This window comes from Hemiscyllium ocellatum, chromosome 12, assembly GCF_020745735.1.
Source record: "Hemiscyllium ocellatum isolate sHemOce1 chromosome 12, sHemOce1.pat.X.cur, whole genome shotgun sequence".
Lineage (NCBI taxonomy): Eukaryota > Metazoa > Chordata > Chondrichthyes > Orectolobiformes > Hemiscylliidae > Hemiscyllium > Hemiscyllium ocellatum.
This window is the reverse complement of record NC_083412.1, coordinates 14728542-14754670: the sequence shown is the minus strand read 5'-3', so window position 1 is coordinate 14754670 and position 26129 is coordinate 14728542.

The following is a 26129-nucleotide window of genomic DNA, read 5'->3' as shown; positions in this document are numbered from 1 at the left end:
TCCTTCTGGTCTTCTGAATGTGCTGTTTACTTCCATCCTTTTAATTCTGCTGTTTCCCGCTGAGCTGTTTGGACTGCGATTATCTTTGTATAAAATTCCTTTGTACCTTTAATAATGGGTGCGTTCTGAGATTTCTTTCAGAGCTGTTCAGTGCTGTTGGTTCACTTTGTCCTCGATGTTCAAAAACAATTGTTTTTATCCCCTTGATTCGACCTGAAATTCCTCTCGTTGGATTGGTTTCAGGCTGTCAATATCATCAGATTTTAAACTCGATTGGCTTTGAAGGGCTGAGTGTTTGGTCTAAATTGATTGGTCACAGTTGAATTGTTATCAAAACAGAAACCAAAACTCAGGAGGAAGTTAGGATGAACTTTGATTAACGTTTTCTGTATGTCAAGGTAATTGGTTTAAAGAATAGAAAAATAAGCCACTTTTTCATTTGTTTTCTTCAGTGGAGAGGTGTTATGAGGGTATAAGGACTAATGTACCTTTACGAGAGCTTTTCTCCGGTCTGTCTGCATATGTTGATGGCTTGGCAGTTCTCCTACAAATGTTTGTTTGCGGGTTTTATATTCTGAAACATTGGATCGTTTCATTTGTGCAAATATTGTCAAAATGCTAATGCAAACTTGATTGGAGATTGGTATTTTGGAGCATGCTTTCAAAGAATTAGCCAAATTTGAATTTGTTTTGTCATCTCCAGGACCCGTAACTAATCGAGAAGTTTGACCCAATGCTACATAGGTATCTTGGTGCTGGGTTAGGTAGTTCTTCAGGAAATTAACTCTCTTAAAGATACAGTCTCTGATCTTGTTTTTGGGATCCTACCAGGGGGGAGGGAGAGCAGACCCAAGTCATGATCCACATTGGCACCAGCAACATAGGTCGGAAGATAGATGGGGACTTGAGGCCGAAATTCAGGGAGCTAGGATAGAAGCTTAGAGCTAAGACAAACAGAGTTGTTTTCTCTGGTTTGCTGCCCGTGCCACGTGCGAGTGAGGTGAGGAAAAGGGAGAGAAAGGAGTTAAACATGTAGCTACAGCGATAGTGCAGGAGGGAGGGTTTCAGGATTTTGGATAATTGGACCTCTTTCTGCGGTAGATGGGACCTCTACAAGCAGGATGGCCTTCATCTAAACCAGAGGGGTTCCAATGTCCTAGGTGGGAAATTCGCTAAAGCTATTAAGGTGGATTTAATCTAATGCAGCATGGATGTGTGAACCAAAACTGTATGACAGGGACAGAAGAGGTTAAGAGTAGAGAGTTCCCAAATCAAGTATCTGACACTGGCAAGGGAGAACCTGGTTTGAAGTGTGTGTACTTCAATGTGAGGAGCATCTGAAATAAAGTGGGTGAACTGGCAGCGTGGGTTGGTACCTGGGACTTCGATGTTGTGGCCATTAAGGAGACATGGATGGAGCAGGGACAGGAATGGCCATTACAGGTTCTGGGAATCAGATGGTTCAGTAAGGACAGAGAAGATGGTAAAAGAGGGGGCGGTGTGGCATTGTTGGTCAAGGACAATATTACAGTTGGAGAATGGATGTTTGGGGACTCATGAACTGAGGTAGTATGGGCTGAGGTTTGGAACAGAAAAGGGGAAGTCACCATGCTGGGAGTTTTCTATAGGCCTCGAATAGTCACAGAGATGTAGAGGAAAGGATAGCAAAGATAATTCTCGATATGAGTGAGAGACACAAGGGAGTTGTCATGGGGGACTTCAACTATCCAAATATTGACTGGGATCACTGCAGTATGAGTACTATAGATGGGTCAGTTTTTGTCCAGTGTGTGCAGGAGGGCTTCTTGACACACTACAAGGAGCGAAGCCACTTTAGATTTAGTACTGGGTAACAAGCCTAGCCAGGTGTTAGATTTGGTAGTAGGTGAGCACTTTGGAGACAGTGATCACACTTCTGTCAGGTTTACTTCAGTCATGGAAAGGGATAGGTGTACTCCACCGAGCAAGAGTTACAGCTGGGGGAAAGGCAATTACAATGCAACTCGGAAAGATTTAGGAAGCGTAAAATAAGGAAGGAAACTGCAGGGGATCAGCACACTAAAAATGTGGAGCTTATTCAAGGAAAAGCTCCTGTGTGTCCTAGATAAGTATGTACCTGTCAGGCGGGAGGATGATATAGAACATGTGAGCCGTGCTTTACTAAGGAAGTGGAATTTCTAGTCAAGGAGAAGGTGAAGGCTTATGTTAGGAAAAAATGTGAAAACTCAATTTAGGTGCTTGAGGGTTACAAGGAATTCAGGGAAGACCGAAAAAGAGAGCCCAGAAGAGCCAGGAGGGGATGAGAGAATTTGTTGGCAGATAGGATCAGGATTAACCATAAGGCTTTCAATAGGTATGTCAGGAATAAAAGAATGACGAGAGGAAAATTAGGACCAATCAAGGATAATAGTGGGAAGTTGCGTGTGGAGACAGAGGACCTAGGGGAAGCACTAAATAAATATTTTTCGACCGTGTTCATTACAGAAAATGAAAATGTTGGCGAGGAAGATACAGAGATACTTTCATCTAGACGATAAGAGATTGAGGTTCGCAAGGAAGCGGTATTAGAAATACTGCAGAATGTGAAAATAGACAAGCCCCCTGGGCGGGATGGGATCTATCCTCGGATCCTCAGGGAAGCAGGCATTGATGTTCAAATCATCATTGTCTACAGGAATAGTGCCTGAGGACAGAAGGAGAGAAAATGTGGTCCCCTTGTGCAAAAAATGGTAGTAGAGACAACCCTGGTAATTACAGATCAGTGATTCTCACTTCATTTGTTGCTAAAGTGTTGGAAAAATTAAAAGAGATAGGATTTATAACCATCTGGAAAATATTAATCTGATCAGGGAATGTCAGCACTGTTTTGTGAAGGGTAGGTCGTGCCTAACGAATCTTATTGAGTTTTTTGACAAAGTAACTAAACCGGTTGATGTGGTGTATATGGATTTCAGCAAGGCATTCGATCAGGTACCCCACAGTAGGCTATTATACGAAATGAGGAGGAATGGAATTGTGGGAGACACAGCCGTTTGGATCAGTAATTGGCTTGCTGAAAGAAAACTAAGGGGTGTAGTTGATGGAACATGTTCAGCTTGGAGTCCAGTTACTGGCGGTTTACCACAACGGTCGGTGTTGGGTCCACTGTTGTTCATCATTTTTATAAATGACCTGGATGAGGGCTTAGAAGGGTGGGTTAGTAAATTTGCGGACAACACTAAGGTTGGTGGAGCTGTGGGTATTGACAAAGGATGTAGTAGGTTGCAGAGGGACATAGATAGGATGCAGAGCTGGGCTGAGAGGTGGCAAATGGAGTTTAATGTGGACAAGTGTGAGGTGATACACTTTGGATGGAGTAATCGGAATGCATAGTACTGGGCTAATGGTAAGATTCTTGGGAGTGCAGATGAGCAGAGAGATCTCGGTGTCCATGTACACAGATCCCTGAAAGTTGCCACCCAGATTGACAGGGTTATTAAAAAGGCATACAGTGTTTTGGCCTTTATTGATAAGAGGGATTGAGTTCCGGAATCAGGAGGTTATGCTGCAGCTGGACAAAGCTCTGGTATGGCCACACGTGAGTATTGTGTACAGTTCTGGTCACCGCATTATAAGAAGGAAATGGAAACTTTGGAAAGAGTGCAGAGGAGATTTAGTAGGGTGTTGCCTGGTATGGAAGGAATGTCTTATGAGGAAAGGCGGAGGGCGTTGAGGCTGTTCTCTTAAGAGAGAAGAGGTTGAGAGGTGACTTAATAGAGACATACAAGATAATCAGAGCGTTAGATAGGGTGAACAGGGAGAGCCTTTTTCCAAGTATGGGGATGGCAAACACAAGGGGACATAACTTTAAAGTGCGGGCAGATAGGTGTAAGACAGATGTCAGCGGTAGTTTCTTCACTCAGAGAGTAGTAAGGGTATGGAAGGCATTGCCTGCATCGGTTGTAGATTCGCCAAGTTTAAGTGCATTTAAGTCGTCATTGGACAGGCAAATGGACGTACATGGAATAGTGTTGGTGGGATGGGCTTCAGATTAGTTTGACAGGGCGGCACAACATCGAAGACTGAAGGGCCTGTACTGCACTGTAACGTTCTATGTTCTATGTACCTTTTACCAGGCAGTTGGAACTGGTACAGACCAACTACTTGTGTTACATGGGAAGTTTGATGAATAAAACGTAAAACTGACCATTCCTAATGGCCTGGTACGTGCTTCATTATGAAAACATTTAACTCAACAATTCCCCAACCAAATAGTTTTTGATCCCAGAATGGATCAATCCATCTCATCTTTTCATAAATTTAACTAATGGAGCAAAAGGCTGTTTTAACATGTTCTTCAGCTGTTCTCTGAACTTAGTCTGGGTCATGGCATATATACATGTGTTTGTGCAGCAACTCAGTAGCTGGAGAATGAATCCTACATCTCGTAAAATGTATCGGAAAATGACAGCCTTAAAAACCAAATAATGCATTCGTTTCCACACAGAATACACCAGAAAGATTGACCATAATAGGACAAAATTCACTGAGATAAGAAACATTAAAATGATGGATTTTCTTCTGCTCTCCAAGTGTTGGTCTTTGGAATGCTGCCCCCTGCTGTCAGACTGGAGACTCCTGCGGGCTCTGCTGACCACTAAAATGCACCTCCCAGTGAAAGCATTGAGCAGCAGAATCAGAACAAATGGGAGTACTGGGGTCAGAATGTAGTGAATCAGTTCGATCGATCCCCAGACGGGAGATCACATGATGTACTTTTTCGTCATACAAAACCAGGGCTTATTTCTCAGCTTATACCAAGGATGTAGCATGAAATACCAGGAAATGTTCTTTAAACAGCTGAGCACAGTTATTGTTCCCAGAACCACAGCTGCTGTTTTCTCAGTGCAATACTTGCCTTTCATCTTTTGCCAACAAATGGCCACAAATCGATCAAAGGTGAAAGCGACAGTGAACCAGACAGAACAATCCACAACTGCTAAAACCAGGACAGCGTGGATGTTACACACGGGGATGGTCATCAGAAATATAAATTCATTTTTATAAATAATTGGAATGTGTCTCAATATCAGATCAATGATCATGAGCAATAAGTCCACTGCTGCCATGGCCACCAGGTAGCAATTGATACATTTAGAAAGATCACATTTTCTCTGCGACAGAATCACTATTGTCACTATGTTAACTATGAAAAAGGAAGATAAACAAGTACATGTTAATTTCAGCTGAGAGTAACGTTACACCTTAATAAAATCAGTGTTAGCAATTTACGAGACTTACAGTGATTTTCAAATCTTGCAAGGAAGGTATGATCTAAAACCAATGACAATCATCATGAATGGTTGCTCAGAAAATTATTTGAACTAAAAACTGACTTATCCCAGATTCTGACAAAATGCATCCAAAGGTTTTCAAGGGAATGCTGAATGAGATAGCAGATACGCTGGTTTTAATTTTCCACAAGTCCCCAGATGCTGGTGAGAATGGATAGCAGGTGCTCCTTCAACCATAGGCTGCTTCTCTGCATTCTGGCTGTTGATAGGTTTACTGATGAGCTGATCAGTGACAAATGCAAGAGAGATATAACTTGTGATTGTTGAGTGGGGTTTGGATGCGGGTACACTATGCAGCTCAGTAATTGCTGCCAGTCAGGGTCTCTCTGGGGGGGAAGGTGGGTTGTGGGCTTGGAGCAGGTAGATGGAGACAATGTCTTGAAGGGAAAGCCAGAGGGAGGAGCCAAACCAGCCATGGCAGACAGGTCTACGAGTATTGTAGGGGCAAGAGGGAAGTTCCAAGTAATCCCAGACGAGACAATGAGGCCATGTTGGGATTGGGAAATTATGGGAAGGCCATAAGAAAACTGTCAGGAGATGGTGCTGACACAATGGTGCTGAGGGGTACTGAGAAACCAGTGGGATGGGGAACAAGGACAGGCCACAAGAGAACAGGTGAGACAGGAAGGAGAGGGATGGAAAAGAGAGACTGACACTGCAAGAGTGGGAGGGAGAGAAAGAGACAGAGAGAATGATATTGGAGAGTGAGAGAAAGAGTTAAAACCTCTAAAGGGTGGTAGAGGGAGAGGAAGGATAGGAATGGAAGTGGAAGAGTGATAATGCAAGAGACTGGGAGGGAGAGAGAGAGAAAGAGAGAGACAGAAAGTGTTAAAAACCACGAGAGGGTGGTAGAGGGAGAGGAATGATGGGAATGAAAGAGGGAGAGTGATACTGTAAGAGAGTGGGAAGAGAGAGACAGAGAAAGAGTTAAAAACTATAAGAGGGTGGTTGAGGGAGCGAGAGGCGTGAAGTCTGAAGTGAGAGAGAAGAGGTACATTGCAAGCAGAGATTAGTTTGAAAAAAGATAATAAAAAAAATCAGTTAACCAGGAATGAGGAAAACATGAAATCATTGAGGGAATGAATTCCTTGCAAATGGATGTGGTCTTTCCAGATTAAGGCCACATATGGTCAGGGGATACTCATGGGAGAGTGATCAGTGGATGCTATTGTCATGTACATTATATAAATTGTTATATTTTATTTTGAATTTGACATCCGAAATTTTTATCTGATCAGTTAACAAACAGATAAATATTTATTGGAGATAATAATGAATGCAGATGTTAGAAGTCAGAGAGGATGAAATGTGGAACAGGAAAGGTCGAGCAGGTCAGACAGCATCAGAGGAGCAGGAAAGGCGATGTTTTAGGTCAGGATGCTGCATCAGGACTTGCCTGCTTCTCTGATGCTTTCCAGCTCCACAGTTTGTTGAAATAAATATTCATTTTCTCATAACTCAGTAATAAAAAGGTAGCAACAATATGATGGAGAAATATTCCAATGTTGTGAATATGTGTGGAAATCCATGAGCGGGCACTTTTCCAGTCTGATAGAAGTATGTTTATTGTTATAGCTTTTTGTGTCTCAGGAAGTCCGTGTCAGCTATATTGGGGAAAAAACATATTTTGCTTAGTTATGCCTGTGGTCTTGTACCAGCTTAATTACAGCATCCATCCAGGAAATTAATCCTTTCCAAGAACATTATGGCTTGATTGGGGGTTCAGACTCCTAAATAAAATTGATAAGTTCCTTAAGGGATGTTTCAGTGACAGGAAGTCTGTTTCCAGTGGGGTTTCACAGAGCTTGCTGTCTGTTGTGTACATGAATCATTTAGATTTAAATTCAGAGAATATGATAAAGAGGTTCACAGATGGCATGAAACTTGGCAGGGTGGTAAAAGGTGTGGAAGGTATCTGTAACCTGCAGGAGGATATCAATGGCCTGGGCACCTGGGCAGAGCAGGGACAACAAGAACTCAACCCGGAAAAAGGGTTACTTTCCCTTCATCAGTATTCATCTTGGAAAAGGTCAACGTCAGTGAGAACATCGAGATACCGTCTATTAGATTAGATAGGATTGCAGTTGGCAAAAGGAGGTTTTTACAGTTTTGGAATATCTTAAAATAGACAAGACCCCTGGACTAGGTAGGATTGACCCCAGATTCTCTGGGAAGCCAGGGAGGACATTGCAGAGTGTTTGGTGTTGATCTTTATGTCATCAATGTTGATAGGAGTACTGCCATAACACTGGAGGATAGCAAATTTTGTTCCCTTCTTTAAGAAGAGAATTTGTGCCAACCCTGGTAATTATAGGCCAATGAGCCTGAATTCGGTTGTGTGTAAGGTCTGGGAAAAGGTTACGAGGAATTGGATATCAGTAAGCCTTTTGATAAGGTTCCACATGGTTAGCTATTGCACAAACTATGGAATTTCAAGACTGAAGTTGACTCAGCGGTTTGAATCCGAAGTTGGCTAGCTGAATGAAGACAGAGGGTAGTGGCAAATGGGAAATATTCATCCTGGAGCTCAGTTACCAGCAGTGTGCTGTAAGCTTCTGTTTTGGAGCTACTGCTGTTTGTCATTTTTATAAATGGTCTGGATGTGGGCGTAGAAAGATTGGTTAGTAAATTTGCAGACAACACTCAGGTAGGTAGCTTTGCAGATGTTGCCAAAGACAAGATTCCCTACAGCGTGGAAACATGTCCTTCGGCCCAACAAGTCCATACCGACCCTCTGAAGAATAACCAACCCAGACCCATTTCCTTACATTTACTCCTGACTAATGCACCTAACACTATGTGCAATTTAGCATGTCTAATTCACCTGAGCTGCATATCTTTGGATTATGAGTGGAAACCCACACAGACATGGGAAGTAAGTGCAAACTCCATACAGACTTTCGCCTGAGGCTGGAATCAAAACCAGATCACTGGCGCTGTGAGGCAGCATGGCTAACAACTGTGCCATCATGCAGCCCCTGTTGTGGGCTACCGAGGGACACAGATAAGATTCAGAGCTGGCCTGAGAAGTGTAAATGGAGTTTAATGCAGAAAAGTGCAAGATAGTTTGAGGATAGCAAATGTGGTTCCCTTGTTCAAGAAGGGGAGTAGGGATAACACTAGTTACTTTCAGCCGGTGAGTGTCAGTTCTGTTGTGCACAAAGTCTTAGAGAAAATTGTAAGGGATAGGATTTATGAACATCTGGATAGGAATAATGTGATCAAGGATAGTCAGCATGGTTTTTTGAAGGGCAGGCCATGCCTCACAAAACCTTTCGAATTCTTTGGGAAAGTGACTAAGGAGGTGGACAAGGGTAAAGCAGTAGATGTGATGTATTTGGACATTAGTAAGGCATTTGATAAGATTCCCCATGGTAGGCTACTTCAAAAAATACGGAGGTATGGCATTAAGGGTGCGTTAGAGGTTTGGATTAGGAATTGGCTGGCTGGAAGAAGACAGAGGGTAGTAGTTGATGGTAAAGGGTGATCTTGTAGTGCAGTTCCTAGCAGTGTTCCGCAAGGATCTGTTTTGGGACCATTGCTGTTTGTCATTTTTATAAATGAACTGGAGGAGGGGGCTAGAAGGTTGGGTGAGCAAGTTTGTGGATGATACGAAAATTGGTGGAGTTTTTGACAGTGAGGAAGGTTACAGGGGGATATAGATAAGCTACAGAGCTGGGCAGAAAGGTGGCAAATGGAGTTCAATGTAGGTAAGTGTGAAGTGATTCACTTTGGTAAGAGTAACAAGAAGATGGAGTACTGGGCTAATTGTCGGATACTTGGTAGTGTGGATGAGGGATCTTGGTATCCATGTACACAGATCTCTGAAAGTTGCCACCCAGGTAAATAGTGCTGTGAAGAAGACATATGGCTTACTGGCTTTTATTGGTAGAGGAATTGAGTTCCGGAGTCCTGAGGTCATGTTGCAGTTGTATAAGACTCTGGTGTGGCCACATCTGGAGTATTGTGAGGAGTTTTGGTCGCTATACTATAGGAAGGATGTGGAGGCACTGGAACGGGTGCAGAGGAGGTTTACCAGGATGTTGCCTGGTATGGTAGGAAGATCGTATGAGGAAAGGCTGAGGCACCTGGGGCTGTTTTCATTGGAGAAAAGAAGGTTTAGGGGTGACTTGATAGAGGTGTCCAAGATGATTAGGGGTTTAGATAGGGTTGACAATGAGAACCTTTCTCCACGTATGGAGTCAGCTATTACGAGGGGGCATAGTTTTAAATTAAGGGGAGGTAGACATAGGACAGATGTTAGGGGTAGATTCTTTACTCAGCGAGTCATGAGTTCATGGACTGCCCTGCCAGTAGCAGTAGTGGACTCTCCCTCTTTATGGGCATTTAAACGGGCATTAGATAGGCATATGGAGGATAGTGGGCTAGTGTAGGTTAGGTGGGCTTGGGTCGGCGCAACATCGAGGGCCAAATGATCTGTACTGCGCTGTATGTTTCTATGTTCTATGTTCTCTGTTCTATAGTTCACTTCAGGAGAAATAACAGGAATGCAGAGTTCTGGGCTAATGGTAAAATTCTTGGCAGTGTAGATGAACAGAGAGTTCTAAGCGTCCAGTTGCATAAATCCCTGAAAGTTGCAACCCACGTTGACAGAGTTGTTAAGAAGACATATGGTGTGTTGAAGCTTATTGGTGGGGAGATTGAGTTTCAGAGCCATGAGGTCATGCTTTAGCTGTGCAAGAAACTCGTAAGCCCACACCTGGAGTATTGTGTGCAGTTCTGGGAAAGGATGTGGAAGCTATGGAAAGGGTTCAGTGTAGATTTACTTGCATATTACTTGGTATGGAGGGAAGGTCTTATGAGGAAAGGCTGAGGGACTGGAGGCTGTTTTCGTTGCAGAGAAAAAAGGTTGAGAAGTGACTTGATCGAGACGTTAAAGATAATCAGATGGTTAGATATGATGGATAGTGAGATCCTTTTACCTCATATGGTGAAGGCTAACATGAGGGAGCATAGATTTAAATTGTAGGGTAATAGATTTCGGACAGACATCATGGGTAGTTTCTTTACTCAGAGAGGAGGAGGGGCGTGGCATGGCAATGGTATTTAAATAGCCATTGGACATGCATTTCGATAATAATGGAATGGTGTAAGTTGGATGGGCATCAGATTAACTTCTTTAGTTGGCGCAACATCGAGGAACGAATGGCCTGTACTGCACAGGATTGTTCTATATTCTCTGTGTTATTTTAGGAGGGGCGAACAAGGCAAGGGATTACTCTCTGAAAGATAGGGCCCTGGAAAGGGCTGAAGATCAGAGAGACCTCGGATGCATATCTACAGATCCCTGATGGTAGCAGGTCGGGTAGATAACCTGGTTAAGAAGGCGTTTGAGGTACTTGTCTTTTATTTACAAGATGATTAGGGGTTTAGATAGGGTTGACAGTGAGAACCTTTTTCCGCTAATGGAGTCAGCCGTTACTAGGGAACACAACTTTAAATTAAGGGGTGGTAGGTGTAGGACAGATGTTAGGGGTAGATTCTTTACTCAGCGGGTTGTGAGTTCATGGAATGCCCTGCCAGTAGCAGTGGTGGACTCTCCCTCTTAATGGTCATTTAAGCGGGCATTGGATAAGCATATGCAGGTTATTGGGCTAGTGTAGGTTAGGTAGGCTTTGGTCGGCGCAACATCGAGGGCCGCAGGGCCTGTACAGCGCTGTACTTTTCTATGTTCTATGTTCTATTAGTGGAGGCTTAGATGAAAAGGACGAGTTGGGTGGTGGTGTTGTGCATTGTTTAGGCCACAACTAGAGTCATGTCTGTAGTTCTGGTCACCAACATTATAGGAAGGATGTGATTGCACCCGAGAGGAAACAGAAGAGATTCACCAGAATGTTGTCTGGGCTGGAGGGTCTGAGCAATGAGGAAAGATTGGAAAGGCTGGGGCTATTTACCTTGGAGCAGTAAGGAGTGAGAGGGGACCTGATCGAGGTGTACAAGATTATGAGGATTGGAGATAGGGCAAATCAAAAGACACTTTCACCATGAGTAAAGAGGTCAATAAACTGGAGGCATAGATTTACCGTGAGAAGCAGAGAGTAAAGAGGAGAGAAAATGATTTTTTTTCCCAGAGCGAAGTGGGCATCTGGAACTCACTGTCTGGAAAGGTATTGAATTGAAACGATTTTAACTCTTAATCAGTCATTGAATATTCACTTCTGTTTCGATGGTCTCCAGCGTTACAGGTGTAAAGAGGCATTAATGTTGTCAGATCTTTGTTGACCAGCGTCCTTCAGTGCTGCTTAAGTCAATGAGTCGAGACTGACATCACCAGTTTACCAAGGGATTCGACCACTTGTTCATCACTGGCCGAGTCAATTAAGAAAGAACGCTTGTGGAGGGAGTGCATATGGGGAAATACAGAGTCATGAGCTGAAAATGTGTTGCTGGTTAAAGCGCAGCAGGTCAGGCAGCATCCAAGGAACAGGAAATTCGACGTTTTGGGCAAAAGCCCTTCATCAGGAATGAGGAAAATGTGTGCAGCAGGCTCCCTTTTATCTTAGCCTGCTGGACACATTTTCCTCATTCCTGATGAAGGGCTTTTGCCCGAAACGTCGAATTTCCTGTTCCTTGGATGCTGCCTGACCTGCTGCGCTTTAACCAGCAACACATTTTCAGCTCTGATCTCCAGCATCTGCAGACCTCACTTTTTACTCGGAAATACAGAGTCATCACAACTACCAAGTTAAATTCATTCAGAACAACAGTCAGTTCAACAATTATATCGGCACAGCAGTTACCAAGGGAAATGCAACAATATGCTGGAACCAAGGGGGTAGTGTGAAGGAGTTGGAGAAGACCTTTGTATTTTGTCAGAACAATCAGTGATGAATTTGATGTTTATATCTTTGGGCTTTCTGCTGTGTAACCAGTACGAGGCAGCACACTTTAATAAGGACGTGGAAACTTTTAACCAGTGTGGGTTCCAGCATGAAGGGAATTCAGATACATGGATGGACTGGGGAAATCGGAGTTATTGTCATGTGGGAAATCTACAGAATGTTTGGCAGGATAGACAAAATAGATGCAGGAATATATCAGTCAAGGAGACTCGAAATAAGCATTGATTAAGAATAAGAAACATGCCATTCAGGACTCTGTTGATGAGGAATTGTTTTGCTCAATATCTTTGGAAAGCTCTTTCACAGAGGGCTGCAGCAGCTCAGCCTACGAGTCTATCGAAAGTAATGGTTGATAAATTTTTGAGTATCAATCATATCAAGAGTTCGGAGGATCGTCGGTAAAAGGCATTGAAGTGTCTGGTCAGCCAGGATTGAATTAAATGGCCGAGGAGACTTGATGGGCTGAATGGCATCCTCTAGTTTCTATGCTCCTAAAGACCTGTAAAGGCAATAATCAGAGCACACAGATTTAATATGATTGGCAAAAGAAGCAGAGGGTGACGTGAACATTTTTGTTCCACACAATGAGTGATTCGGACTTGGAATACACAGTCTAATAGAGTGACACATATCGATTCAATAGTAGATTATAAATATGTAACTGGAGAAATATGTGAAACAGGGCAAATTACAGCCGATGGGGAAACAGAGTATGAGAGAGAGAAGGGTGAGTCCAAGACCTTTGTTATAAATTTAAGTATGGGGAGATCTGAGAACATGAAAGGGAACATGGAAATGAGGTTCAGGGAGAACTCAGTAGTGGTCAGCATTGAAGGACATAATTCAGATTACACACAATAAATATATTCAAAATGAGAAAGGAAAACTTCCAAATGGAACACCCACCATCCGTATTTAAAATGACATTGAAGTTCAATAAAAAACAGATAATTGCTAAAAGTTGGCTGGTAGGTCAGGAACAGAAAATAAAAGTCAGCTCAAAATGGCAAAACGATTGACAAGGAGTGAACAATTAGAGTAGAAGAGGAACCCCGAGTGAGTAATACAGGGGCAAGAATAAGGTGGGCTGTGGTGAAAGTCATTTATTGACATTGCTCGTAATCACCCTCATTAACACCATTTCTCACCTCATTAATATGCAGATGCCCATCCTATCATCCACTGGATAGAAACCAGACACTAACAATTCCATCATGGAAAGAAGTCAGACTGGGAACCTGGTGACTCCAGCTCACTGCTTGTTCCTCCAGCCCTCCAGCTTGGAACCCCGGCACCAACAACTCAAGGTACGGTTTCTGGGTGGTGACCGCACACAGCCCACATTCACAGACTTTGGAATCCGACATGTGCCAGTCTCACCACACACTATCCTGGCATACCTCCGAGCCACTCGTAGGGCACTGTCAAGGATGCCACTTCTGTGAATTGACGCCGAGGGAACATAATAGTGAGAAACGGAGTTGGGAAGTTGGGAAATGATGATATTGCAGGGAGACAACTCACTATATAAGGGGGAGGGATTCAGTGAGAGTCACAAACACCCTGGATACAAGGAGGGGGCAGTGCATTCCCAAACCTGGCATATTGACCCGACGGGACTGGGCTCAGGGCTGAAGGGTATGTAGATGCAGATGGGTTGGGTGGGCACTCGGAGAAGTGTGACGTCTGAGAGGTTAACAGGGCGGGCTGTGCCAGCAAGAAGGGACATTTTATCCTTGAGAGTTCCCCTGCGTGCAGAGGAGGAGGCCGGAACTCAGTGTCTGAGTGAAACCTGCTCTTGCCTTCCATCCTGCTGTGACTCAGAAATGAAGATGTCTGCACCTGAACATGAGGCCAGCAGGGTAAGTGTTTAGATGTACAGCCTCGGGTGGGGGTGGGGTATCTACAAGTCCGTGCAATGGGAGGCCCTTCAAATGGCAATTTCACTGGGCACACACCAAGACACTGAAGGGCAGACCCTTTAATATTGTACATTCTGCTCCTTCCCCAAACAGCTCAGGGCATTTAGTGTCATACAGGTTTATAGCATGGAAACAGACCCTTCAGCCCAACATGTCCATGCTACCCAGTTGGTACAGTTAAACTTATCTAGTTTGTATACGTTTAGTCCATATCCCTCTATGCCTATCACAACCATGTGCCTGTCGAAATGTTTCTTACATGACAAAATTGTGCTCACTTCTATCACTACCTCTGGGAGCCCATTCCAGACACTCACAACCTTCTGTGGGAAAATGTAGTCCCTCTCAATCTATCTGTGTATCTCCTCTCTCGGCCTTAACCTGTGTTCTCTAGTTTTAGACTCCCCTAAAATTGGAAAAAAGTTGTTGGCTATCTACCTTATATCTGCCTCTCATGATTTTATGGACATGTATAAAGTCTCATATTCTCAAGTGCAAAATACCTCCTATCTTATCCAGACTCTCCGAAAAGCTCAAAACTTCCAGTCCAGGTATCATCCTAGGAAATCTTTTCTGCACTTCGTCCAGTTTAATTATATCCTTTCTATAGTAGGGTGACTAGAATTGCACACATTAACTTCAAATGTGGCCTTTCCAAAATCTTGCACAACTGCACCAAGATGTCCCAACTCTTCTACTCAATGTTCTCCCCAATGAAAGCAAGCATGCTGAAAGCCTTCTTGACCATCTGCCTAGCTGTGACTCCAGCTTCAAGAAGCAATGTACTTGTACCCCTCCATCTCCATGTTCTATAACACTCCCCAGGGTCTGACCAATAAGTGGGGCCGGTCTGCCCTGGGTTGAACCAGCAAAATGCAACACCTCTAAATTAAACACCATTTGACATTCTTCAGCCCACTGGTCCAATTGATTCAGATCTCACTTTACTCCCAGGTAACCTTCTTCATTTTCCACTGTACCAACAATCTTTGTGGCATCCATCAACCTACGAATCATACCTCCTAAATTCTCAGCCAAATTCTTTAAATGAATGATGAATAACAGTGGACCCATCACTGATCCCCGTGGCACACCAATGGTTACAGCTATGTTTCTGTTATAGCTGTAATATCCCAGTCCCATGTATCCATTCGTGCCCTGAGTTCATTTCCCTTACCTGCCAGGCCTCTTGCTTTGAAATAAATGCAGTTTAACCCTGACTTCGTTTGCTTCCTGCATACATTTGTCTGCCCTGTCTGGTACGACGATTACCAACACTGCCTCGACTGTTTTACTTGCTCTCATTATCTTCTCTCTTGTCATCAGGTAGAATGGCTCTCACAAATCTCCCCACCTGGTTATTGAACCCCTCCAGTTCAGGCACAATCTGTCCCACTTGGGCAGATCACCTCAGCCCCAGAACATGTCCCAATGATCTAAGTATCTGAATCCCTGCCCCCCGCACCAGCTTTTAGCCACACATTCATCTGCCAAGTCCCGCTTTTCTTGTTCTCGCTGAAAGTAACGGTTCCCAAGTTACTTCCCTTGAGATCCTACATTTTATCTACTTAACTCACTTTAATGACTCTCAGAACTCATCCCTTTTCCACACTATGTTGTTGGTACCAATGTGTACAATGTCCTCAGCCTCCTCACCCTCGCCTTGAGGAATTTCACGCAACGTTCAGAGATGCCCTCAGCTCTGACACCAGGGAGAGAGCACACCAGCCTGGAGTCTCGGTGAGAGCCACAGATACCCTGTCTGTGACCCTGACGAGCGAGTTACCTAGTGTTCTATGTAATTGCCTTCCCAAATATTTGCAGCTAAGCCATTCATGGTACCATCGGCCTGTCTGCTGCTATTGTACTTCCCTGAGAGAGGTTACACCAACACCCCAACATAATCCCAAATGGTATCCTTGTTAGAAAGGGGAAGAGCCACTGGAGACTCCTGCACTACCTGCCTCTCCTGGCAGTCACCCATCTCCCTGACTGAAACTGTAGTGTAGCCACATCACTGTAAATAGTGTCTATCACACTCTCTGCCCCCTTCTATGCTCCTCAGTGTGTCCAACTTTTTCTCCAACTCAACCACCCGGTTTGTGAGGATCACACTTCCTGCAGACACAGTCGTCAGTGACACTACACTATTCCCTGATCTCCCACATCTGGCAGGAGGAGCATACCACTGTTCCAAGTGCCATCTCTGTCACCTCACAGGAAGACAAAGAACATAATATTACCTTACCCTTACCTCGTTGCTGATCACTCTCCTCACCAAGTATCCCAGTATCCACCAAAACTCACACTTAAACCTCCAGCAGCACTTCAACAGCAAAGCAGTCTTTCTCAAAATGGCCGCTCCAACAATGGCCACTCAGCTGGAGCTTGTCTCCTTTTTGTTCACTCCTGGTGGTTGAGCTGACTCCTCCCAGAATCCTCCTCAGTCACTTCTCAGCAGCACGTTTAGTTAACTTGGGAAAAACTTGAATATCTCTGGAAGTCCAGTGATTTCTGTAGCACATTGGTGTATCTAAAACGTGAGACCGTAGCTGCCAGGGTGACATTGACCTGTCATTTCCCCTTCGCCTGGATATGGTAGCTATGGGTTACCTCCCACTTGAGACGATAGAGCACTGTGCAGTGACAGGGATGGCTGGGTCCAGTCCCTGTAATGTCAGATTTGCAGCCAGAGAGAGATCCACAGACATAGCTGATTGTAAAGGGTGAACTCATATATGTTCAAAAGTATTTCCAATAACATGGCGCCTGTGTCACCAGCACATCTTGTTTCTCACTCTAACACCAGGTCTAGGTGCATTTCTGGGGTCTGCAGCTGGTCTGGAGAAAGCCTGCCCTACACCGGAGCCCATTGGCCTTGGTGGGTTTGGTTTGGTGATCCTGGGGATGGGTGGGTGTGCAGAGCCCTCACACACTAACTAACATAGGCAGCTGCACCTCCCTCGTCTGACCACACAGAGAACAGGGAGAGTGCAGGGAGAGAGTGGGAGAGAGAGAGAGAGAGAGAGAGAGAGAGAGAGAAAGAGAGAGAGAAAGAGAGACAGAGAGAGAGAGAGGTTTAAATATGAGAAGAGGGAGAGGGAAAATGTAAGATGTTGAAGATGGAGAGACAAATCGAAAGAAATGAATTTTCAGAATGGAATTGGATAAAAATTATAAGGGGTTAGATTTGCAGGACGATGGGGAGAGAACTGAAAAGGGGAAGGGTTCTGTGTCTCTGTGACTCTACGTACAGGACAATAAAGACGGGACCGGGGATGGGAATAATTGGACAGGTCGGGCCTTGAAGGAATTTGAATTCAAAAGTGAGAACATTAAAATGGAAAGTTGTTGGATCAGGAATGTTCGTTGGTCAATCAGCACAAACAGAAATGGTAAACCAAACCTGATGGGAGTTCAGAATGGGCAGCAGAACTTTGGATGAGTTCTGGTTTATTGAGGTTTGACACTGTGAGGTTTGACACTGTAATATCAGTGGAATACTCGAGTCTGGGTTAATCAAACCCACAGGCAGTGTAGTGTGTAGTACCCCGGATGAAGCAGGCAGGAGACAGAGATATTATTTAGTGTATGGTAAACAATCTTTGCAATGGAGAGGATGTGGGGTAATACCTCAGGTTAGGGTTAAAAGGAGCACTGAGGCTACAATCATTTTGGTTCAACCTGAAACCAGGGATTGGATCAAGACAAATGATAGAAAATTGAATTTGTGACGGGAACCAAAAACAATGGCATTGGTTTTCTCAAGATTAAAGTGAGAATAGCAGCAGTCTAGTGGTTTATAAATCTACTGGGAGGGAGATAGTGACTTAGTTAAAGCAGAAGCAGCAAGCAGCAGAATGGGAAATAACAAGAACAGTAAAAAAGTGAAATCATGATTCATAGAATTACTAACCAGACAGAGACACTTACCTGGAATACCAACAGCAGCGAGAGTCGGATAGTAAATGTGTTGAATAATTAGAAGTATGTATCGGATCTGAAGTTCCAAATTCATCTATTGATAATTTGCAGAAAAATAGTCAACTGTCCCAGAGAGACTCCTGCCCATTGTGGGAACATTGCAGTCTGCTCTCCTCAGATTCTGATCTGTCCTCTCTCCCTGTTTCAGGAATGTTGTAGCTGACACTCATTTATTAATAGAAGGAGGAATCCATCCAGAGACTCAATTAGGGCCCACAGAGATTGACATTAATTACAGTCACTGAACAAACAGGTTCATTGAACTCCTTTCAATCCAGAGCCTTTCTCCCAGAATAAAGAAAAACCTTTACCGGGTCTGGGTAGAATGTGTGAGGGATGCTGAGTAAAGGAACAATGAAAATGTGGGAGTGGGCCAAGAGGGCTCGATGTTTGTATTAGTGTCCCCTGATGACCAAGATAAAATATAGTTTTATTTATTTGAAGAAAAGTTGAATAAGTGACAGCTATTATGGGCTTAATGGAGTTCTTTGATAAAGTAAAGTTCTTTGGAAATGCTGAGTTCAGCGTGTTTCAGGTTTGAAAAGGAATATGACTTCCAAAAGGTGAAAAGTTATTTAATTGACAGATTAGGAAAATTTAAACATGTGAATTGAAGGACCAATGGCATTCTGACTATAACACAGACTGAGGGACATGACTCAGACAGAAACACTGTGCAGGTAAAGGGCTCTTGTGGTGCAGTGATAGTTCCCCAAGTAAGAGATCTTGTGCTGAAATCCCACCTGTTCCAGACATGTGTAGTAGCATCTCGGGGACAGGTTGATTAGAGGATAGATAAAATGCAGGAAAATAGCCTGTTCATCCCTCATTACCAATATTAGAATCAGAGATGTTTATAATACATATATAAATGGCATAGGCTAACATGTCATTTCTAAAGGACATGATTTCAAGGTTTGGAGACAACAAGTGAGACAGAAAGATAGTGAAGAGTGAGGAGGACAGGATCAGACTTCAGAAGATCATTTAAAACAAAATATTGCTGAGGCTGCTAAACTAAAACACACACAGAATGCTGCAGAAACTCAGCCGATCAGGCAGCATTGGAGAGGGAAGTAGAATTAATGATTCAGTTCGGAGCTGAAAGGGATGGGAAAATTGGATGTTTTATTGTTTCGACAGAGGAAGACGACGGGTGAAATGGTGTCCAGTGTAAAAGATAAGGAATTTGTTAATGGGGTTGAAAGAGGAAATGAAACAATGTAAATAAGGCACAAATAAGAAAACTGTGTGTGTGAAGGAGATTGTAGGAATCAGAGACATCATACAGTCAAGATCTGAAGCTGGGAAGATCGATATTGAATCTTTGAGGCTGGTAGATTCCTCTGTGGAAAATATGATGTTGTTCCTCAAGCTTGTGCTGTGCTCTGTTCCCACTCTCCCATTAACTGCTCTGTCAGTCTCATTCATCGCACACCACTTCCAAACAGAGGCTGTAGTTCTCTCTCTCTCTCTCTCTCTCTCTCTGTACCTTGTGGGTACCATCAGCATCTCCACCACCCCCACAGTAACATGGCCATTTCCCACAACATGCCCCCTCCTTCCCCTGTGAGGACGAGAGTTCTGAGGTGTAAAAGGCACCCCACCAGCTCAGACCCTGAGATCTCGGTGGGAAGGTTAGCCTTAGAGAGTGTGTGACAGCACACGCTGGTGAGCACCTCACTGTCACAGTTCCGCAGCTGGCTAAGGAAGAAATGCCCGAGGCCGCTTGCACTCGGAGGGACCGGCAGAGACCAGACAGTTACTCAGGCAGGAGAGGAGCCCGTGGTGTCAGCAATCAGGACCCACATCTGAATGTACAGTGTTTAACAGCAGTCAGGGAAATGGGAAACAATAGTTTCAACTTTTTCCAATTTATAGAAATGATTTGGATGGAGGGATTGAAGGTATGGAGCGAAATCTACTGATGACACAAAGATATCTGGAACGTGAATTGTGAAGAGGACATGAGGAGCCTACAAAAGGTATGGATTGGTTCATTGAGTGGGCAAAAATCTGGCAAATGGAGGAAAATGTGGGGAACTGGGAAACTGTCCATTGTGGCAGAAAGAATTAAAAACAAACACTTTATCTGAAAGGTCAGAAGTTGCAGAGCTCTGAGACGCAGAGGGATCTGGGGGTCCTGGTCCATGAATACTGAATGCTAGAATGCAGTTACAGCAAATAATAAGGAAAACCTAATAGAACATTATGGCTTATCAGGAACAGAATTGAATGCAGGAATTGAATGGAAGATGTGCTCAGATCAGACCCTCAAAAAAATTAAATCTGTGATTAATTTGATGTAAAGTGGAAAAGGACTAATGCATGCTGGGAAATGGAAACTGGCCTTGACCAAAGTGACTGTGCTAATCCACATGCTGCAGAACCCAGGCAGGCTGCAGATACCAACAGACAGTTTGTAATGAACCTGGTAGCTGCAGATGCTACAATACACCCCCGAAGTCATAGTTGAATGGTGTTGATGCAATGTCATCCTCAGGGTGATCCGAAACATTGAGGTATGAACCAGACACGGGGAGGACGGTGGGGGCACCTCACACCCTTATTTGGAGGAAGATATGTTCCCAGCACCTCCAGGAATCGAGACCTGAGGATGCCCCGACCATCATCATGCCAACGCCTGGCTGGTCAGATTGATCAGGGTGATCGAGCCTGATCGATCCGTTGGTTAATTGTGAAGACACTTCCAAAAGGGCACAAAGACTTTAGAGTATAAGAATTGCCACAACATCACACTCGAGAGCAGTAACTTGAGACAAACCACCAAGAAAGGAAGATACCCCTGAAATCATTGGGAGATGACCAGGCGACATCATCATGTGGAGCACGGTCAAGTTCTAGTGTTGGGGTATATGGTCACTCAGAGTGAAGTTAAAGCACAAGATAGAATTTGTAGCATAAATTGTTAAATTATATTGTATTTTGTTATGGTAATGTTAGTTGTGTCAAATAAATGATTATTATTGTTTATTTTTATGAAGCGTTTTCTCATTTTTTTTTGCTGGTTATGATTTAAAAAAACACTGTGTAGCAGGGACAATGAATTGGCATTCCCAGATAGGACCTCGATAACAAGTGACTTTGTCCCTCTGAGATCGAAGCCTGTGGAAACTCGTATTCCTTGAGATTTTGCCTGAGACCGTTGTTAAGAGGACAGCTATCCCATGCGAAGGCCAGGGGTTCAAGTAAATCAAAGGGAACAGAATGGTCTAAACTGAACTGCGCTTTAAAAGATAAAACCAACAGATGTTTACTCCTAAACCAACAAACCACTGTACTGTGTGCGTGTGTGACCAGTAAGGTAAAACACTGAATGTCAGTAGACACCCGATGTGATTACGACCGGATCAAAACGAAAGCCATACCCTCAGTCTGATCCACCCCTTATACCCTATAGTTTAATTGAAAATGGCAGAGAATGACACTAGAGTAGAGTATGGGTAACAACGCTGAGACAGTATATTAGTTAGAAAAAGCCGTCCACGTGGGCAGAGTTTTGTTGCAATGATGAAATGGGCCCAGGATCCCCAGGGCATAAGTATTGGGATAATTTTATCCGAACTCAAGGGAATCGTGCTTCCAAACTCATGGAGGTCACAGCGATAATGTGCTGTACAGGGCAATTCTTAGGGACAGAGCGGGAATTAAATTCTATCCGTAAGGAATCAAGGGACAAAAAAAGGGAAATCCCGGAGTTAGAATTGAAAATGCAGCTCTGGTCCAGAGAAATCAAGCAAACCTTCTACCCATGGGGTAATACCAAACCAAATGAGAATGAGCATACTGAGACCCCCAACCCACACTGTCAGCTAAAGAAGCTACTGAGAAGACAGGAAGGGAGTTGGGAAATAAATGGACAGATTTAATAGGATGGGAAGGAATTTTAACTTTCCAAACATAGACTGGGACTGCCATAGTCTTAAGAGTTTAGATGGAAAGGAATTTATAAAGTGTGTACAAGAAAGTTTTCTGATTCAGTGTGTGGATGTACCCACTAGAGAAGGTGCAAAACTTGACCTACTCTTGGGAAATAAGGCAGGACAGGTGACTGGGGTGTCAGTGGGGGAGCACTTTGGGGCCAGTGACCATAATTCTATTGGCTTTAAATTAGTGATGAAAAAGGAGAGACCAGATCTAAAAGTTAAAGTTCTAAATTGGAGGAAGGCTAATTTTGACGGCATTAAGCAAGAACGTTCAAAAGCTAATTGGGGGCAGATGTTCCCAGGGAAAGGGACGGCTGGAAAATGGGAAAACTTTAAAAAATGAGATAACGAGAGTCCAATGATAGGATATTCCTGTTAGGGTGAATGAAAAGGTTGTTAAGTGTAAGGAATGCTGGATGACGAAAGAAATTGAGGGTTTGGCTAAGAAAAAGAAGGAGACATATGTCAGGTATAGACAAGTTAGATCGAGTGAATCCTTACATGAGTATAAAGGTAGTAGGAGGATACTTAAGAGGGAAATAAGGAGGGCAAAAAGGGGACATGAGACTACTGTGGTAAATTGGATTAAGGAGAATCCAAAGCGTTTTTACAAATACATTAAGGACAAAACGGTAACTAGGGAGAGAATAGGGCCCCTCTAAGATCAGCAAGGCAGCCTTTGTGTGGAAACGCAGGAGATGGGGGAGACACTAAACGAGTATTTTGCATCAGTGGTTACTATGGAAAAGGATATGGAAGCTATAGAATGGAGGGAAATAGATGTTGACGTTTTGCAAAATGTCCATATTAAATAGGAGGAATTGCTGGATATCTTGAAATGCATAAAAGTGGATAAATCCCCAGTACCTGATCAGGTGTACCATAGAGCTCTGTGGGAAGCAAGCGTAGTGATTGCTGGGGCCATTGCTGAGAAATTTGTGTAATCGATAGTCACAGGTGAGGTGCTGGAAGACTGGAGGCTGGCTAACATGGTGCCACTGTTTAAGAAAGGTGGCCAGGAAAAGTCAGGGAACTATAGACCGGTGAGTCTGACGTTCGTGGTGGGCAAGTTGGAGAGAGTCCTGAGGGATAGGATGTACATGTACATGGAATGACAAGGACTAATTAGGGAATGTGAACATGGTTTTGTGTGTGAGAAATCATGTCTCAGAAATCTTTTTTTACAAATATCAAAGGGGATTGATGAGGGTGAAGCAGTGGATGTGATCCTCATGGACTTCAATAAGGCATTCAACAAGGTTCCCCATGGAAGACTGGTTCGGAAAGTTTGATCTCACGGAATGTACGGAGAACTAGCTATTTGGAAACAGAAGTGGCTGAAAGGTAGAAGACAAGGGGATGGTGGTCACAGAGTTGTTTTTTCTGACTGGAGGCCTGCAAACAGTAGATTCCAACAAGGATTGGTGCCGGGTCCACTACTTTTTCGTGATTTATGGAAATGTTATGTATGTGAACATAAGAGGTATAGTAAGTAAGTTTGCAGATGACATCAAAATTGGATGTGTTGTGGACAGCGAAGAAGGCTACCTCAGATTAAAATGGGATCTTGATCAGATGACCCAATAAGCGGAAGATGAAGTTTAATTTAGATAAACGCAAAGTGCTGCAGTTTGGGAAAGCAAATCTCAGCAGGACTTGATCACTTAATGTTAAGATCCTAGGGAGTGTTGATGAACAATGAGAGTTTGGAGTGCAGGTTCATAGCGTCTTGAAAGTAGAGTCACAGATAGATAAGATCGTGAAGAAGGCGTTTGATATGCTTTCCTTTAGTGGTCAGGGTATCAAGTACAGGAGTTTGGAGGTCATGGAGTTTGTGGCTGTACAGGCTGTACACTGGTTTGGCCATTGTTGGAATATTGTGCACAATTCAGGTCTCCCTCCTATTGAAAGGATGTTGTCAAACTTGAAAGGGGTCTGAAAAGATTTACAAGGATGTTGCCAGGATTGGAAGATTTGAGCTATAGGGGAGGCTGAATAGGTGAGGACTGCTTTCCCTGGAGCATCAGAGACTGAGGTGTGACCTTATAGAGGCTAATAAAATCATGAAGGGCAGGGATAAGATAAATAGACTAAGCCTTTTTCCAGACGTGGAGGAGGCCAGATCTTGAGGCCGTAGGTTTAGAGTGAGAGGGGAAAGATATGAAAGAGCCCTAAGGAGCAATTATTTCATGCAGAATGTGATATGTGTATGGAATGAGCTGTGAGATGACGTGGTGAAGGCTGGTACTACTGCATCATTTAAAAGGTATCTGGATGGGTATATGAATAGGAAGGATTTAGTGGGATATGGGCTGGGTGCTGGCAGGTGTGACTATGGGTTCGGATATCTCGTCAGCATGAACAGATTGGACTGAACGGTCTATTTCTGTGCTGTACGTCTCTATGAATCTGAATCTCTGACCTGGTCTGGCCTACATGTGACTCCAAAGCCCCCAGCAGGGTGACTGATTCTCAATTGCCCCCTGAACTGGCCTGGCAAGCCAGTCAGTTGTACCAGTCATTACAAAGTCTTAAAGAAATGAAACTAGACGGATCACCTGGCACCAACCTAAGCACTGGAAAATGCAGGAACAGCCCTGTCGATCCTGCAACGTCCTCCTTGCTAACATCTGGGGGGATACTGCCAAAACTGGGAGAGCTATCCCATGGGCTAGTCAAGCAATAATCTGTCATAGTCCTACTCACAGAATCATACCTTACAGACTCTGTCCCAGTCACCACCGTCACCATTCCTGGATATGTCCTGACAGACTCAGCAGAGATAACAGCACTCTGGGGAACAGTCAGGAGAGAGTTCCCCTGTAATTCCTCAACATTGACTCCGCACTCCATGAAGTCTCATGGTTTCACGTTAAACATAGGCAAAGAAACGTGCCATCTCCCTCAACTGCTGAATCGGTTCACTTTCTAATTGAATAACACGAGGAGGAAGCACTGAAAATAGCAAGAGCTCAAAATGTAACCTGGGTGGGGGATTTCAATGTCCACCATCAACAGTGTCTCGGCAGCAGTACTACTGATTGAGCTGGTCGGGTCCGAAAGGACATAGCTGTTAGACCTGGACTTCAGCAGGTGGTGAGGGAACCAACAAGAGGGAAAAACTTACTCGACCTCATCCTAACTGTGATGAGGCTGTTCCTTTAACAAGGTGATGTTGGCCTTGGTTTTATTTTCAGGAGTTCGTAAAAACACAGATTCCGAAAAGCCTGGGTTTGATGGGTTTTAAGGTCAGTTTGATTATAGCTCACAGATACTGCCTCAGGCAAAAGACTTTCAAGATTTAGTAAAAAGGTGAAATGGGGACTGGCCAGTTCTCCCAACTCAGCTGCTCACTGATTTGGGCTCCTCCCTACCTTTTATCTCAGCCTGCTTGGCACACGCTCCTCATTCCTAAAGAAGGTCTTATGCCCAAAACATCGATTCTACTTCTCCTTTGATGCTGTCTGACCTGCTGCGTTTTTCCAGCAACACAGTTTTAGCTCTGATGCCCAGCATCTCCAGTCCTCATTTCTCCCGATTTTTGGCAGCCTGGCTATTCACTGAAAGCAGTGAGTCAGGTTTAAAGCTGCTGGACCCAAAGCAGCACGCCCATGCTGATCCTCCTCTCTCTCTGACATCTCTCCTGGAAGAACCTCTGTTAGAATTTCGAACAGCATCATTAAGTTGGAATAATTTGTTGGGTTTAGTTATTTGATATACTGCTATCTTTAATTTGTATTTCATTTGGTAATCTTGAAAATAAATCCTGTTTTGTTTAAAACGATGTGATTTGACCAGTTGCATCCCTCCTGAAATATCTTTTTTAAACAACTGGCAAAGTGAGGCTCTAGATTATTTTCTTGAAATGTTTTGAGGGGGTCGGGCCTGGTCTAAAACAGACTGGGGAGTCTTTGTGGGATTTATTCGACTGATCCAAATTGGGATTAGGGTTGTTGGTCTCGAAGACAGCGAGTGGTAGGTATTCGTGTCTTTTGTTCTAGGTGTTCAATTCGGTCGGGTCAATCAGTGCGTGGGATAGCAATGACTCTCTCAGTCACCAAGAGGTTTCTGGGGATGGGA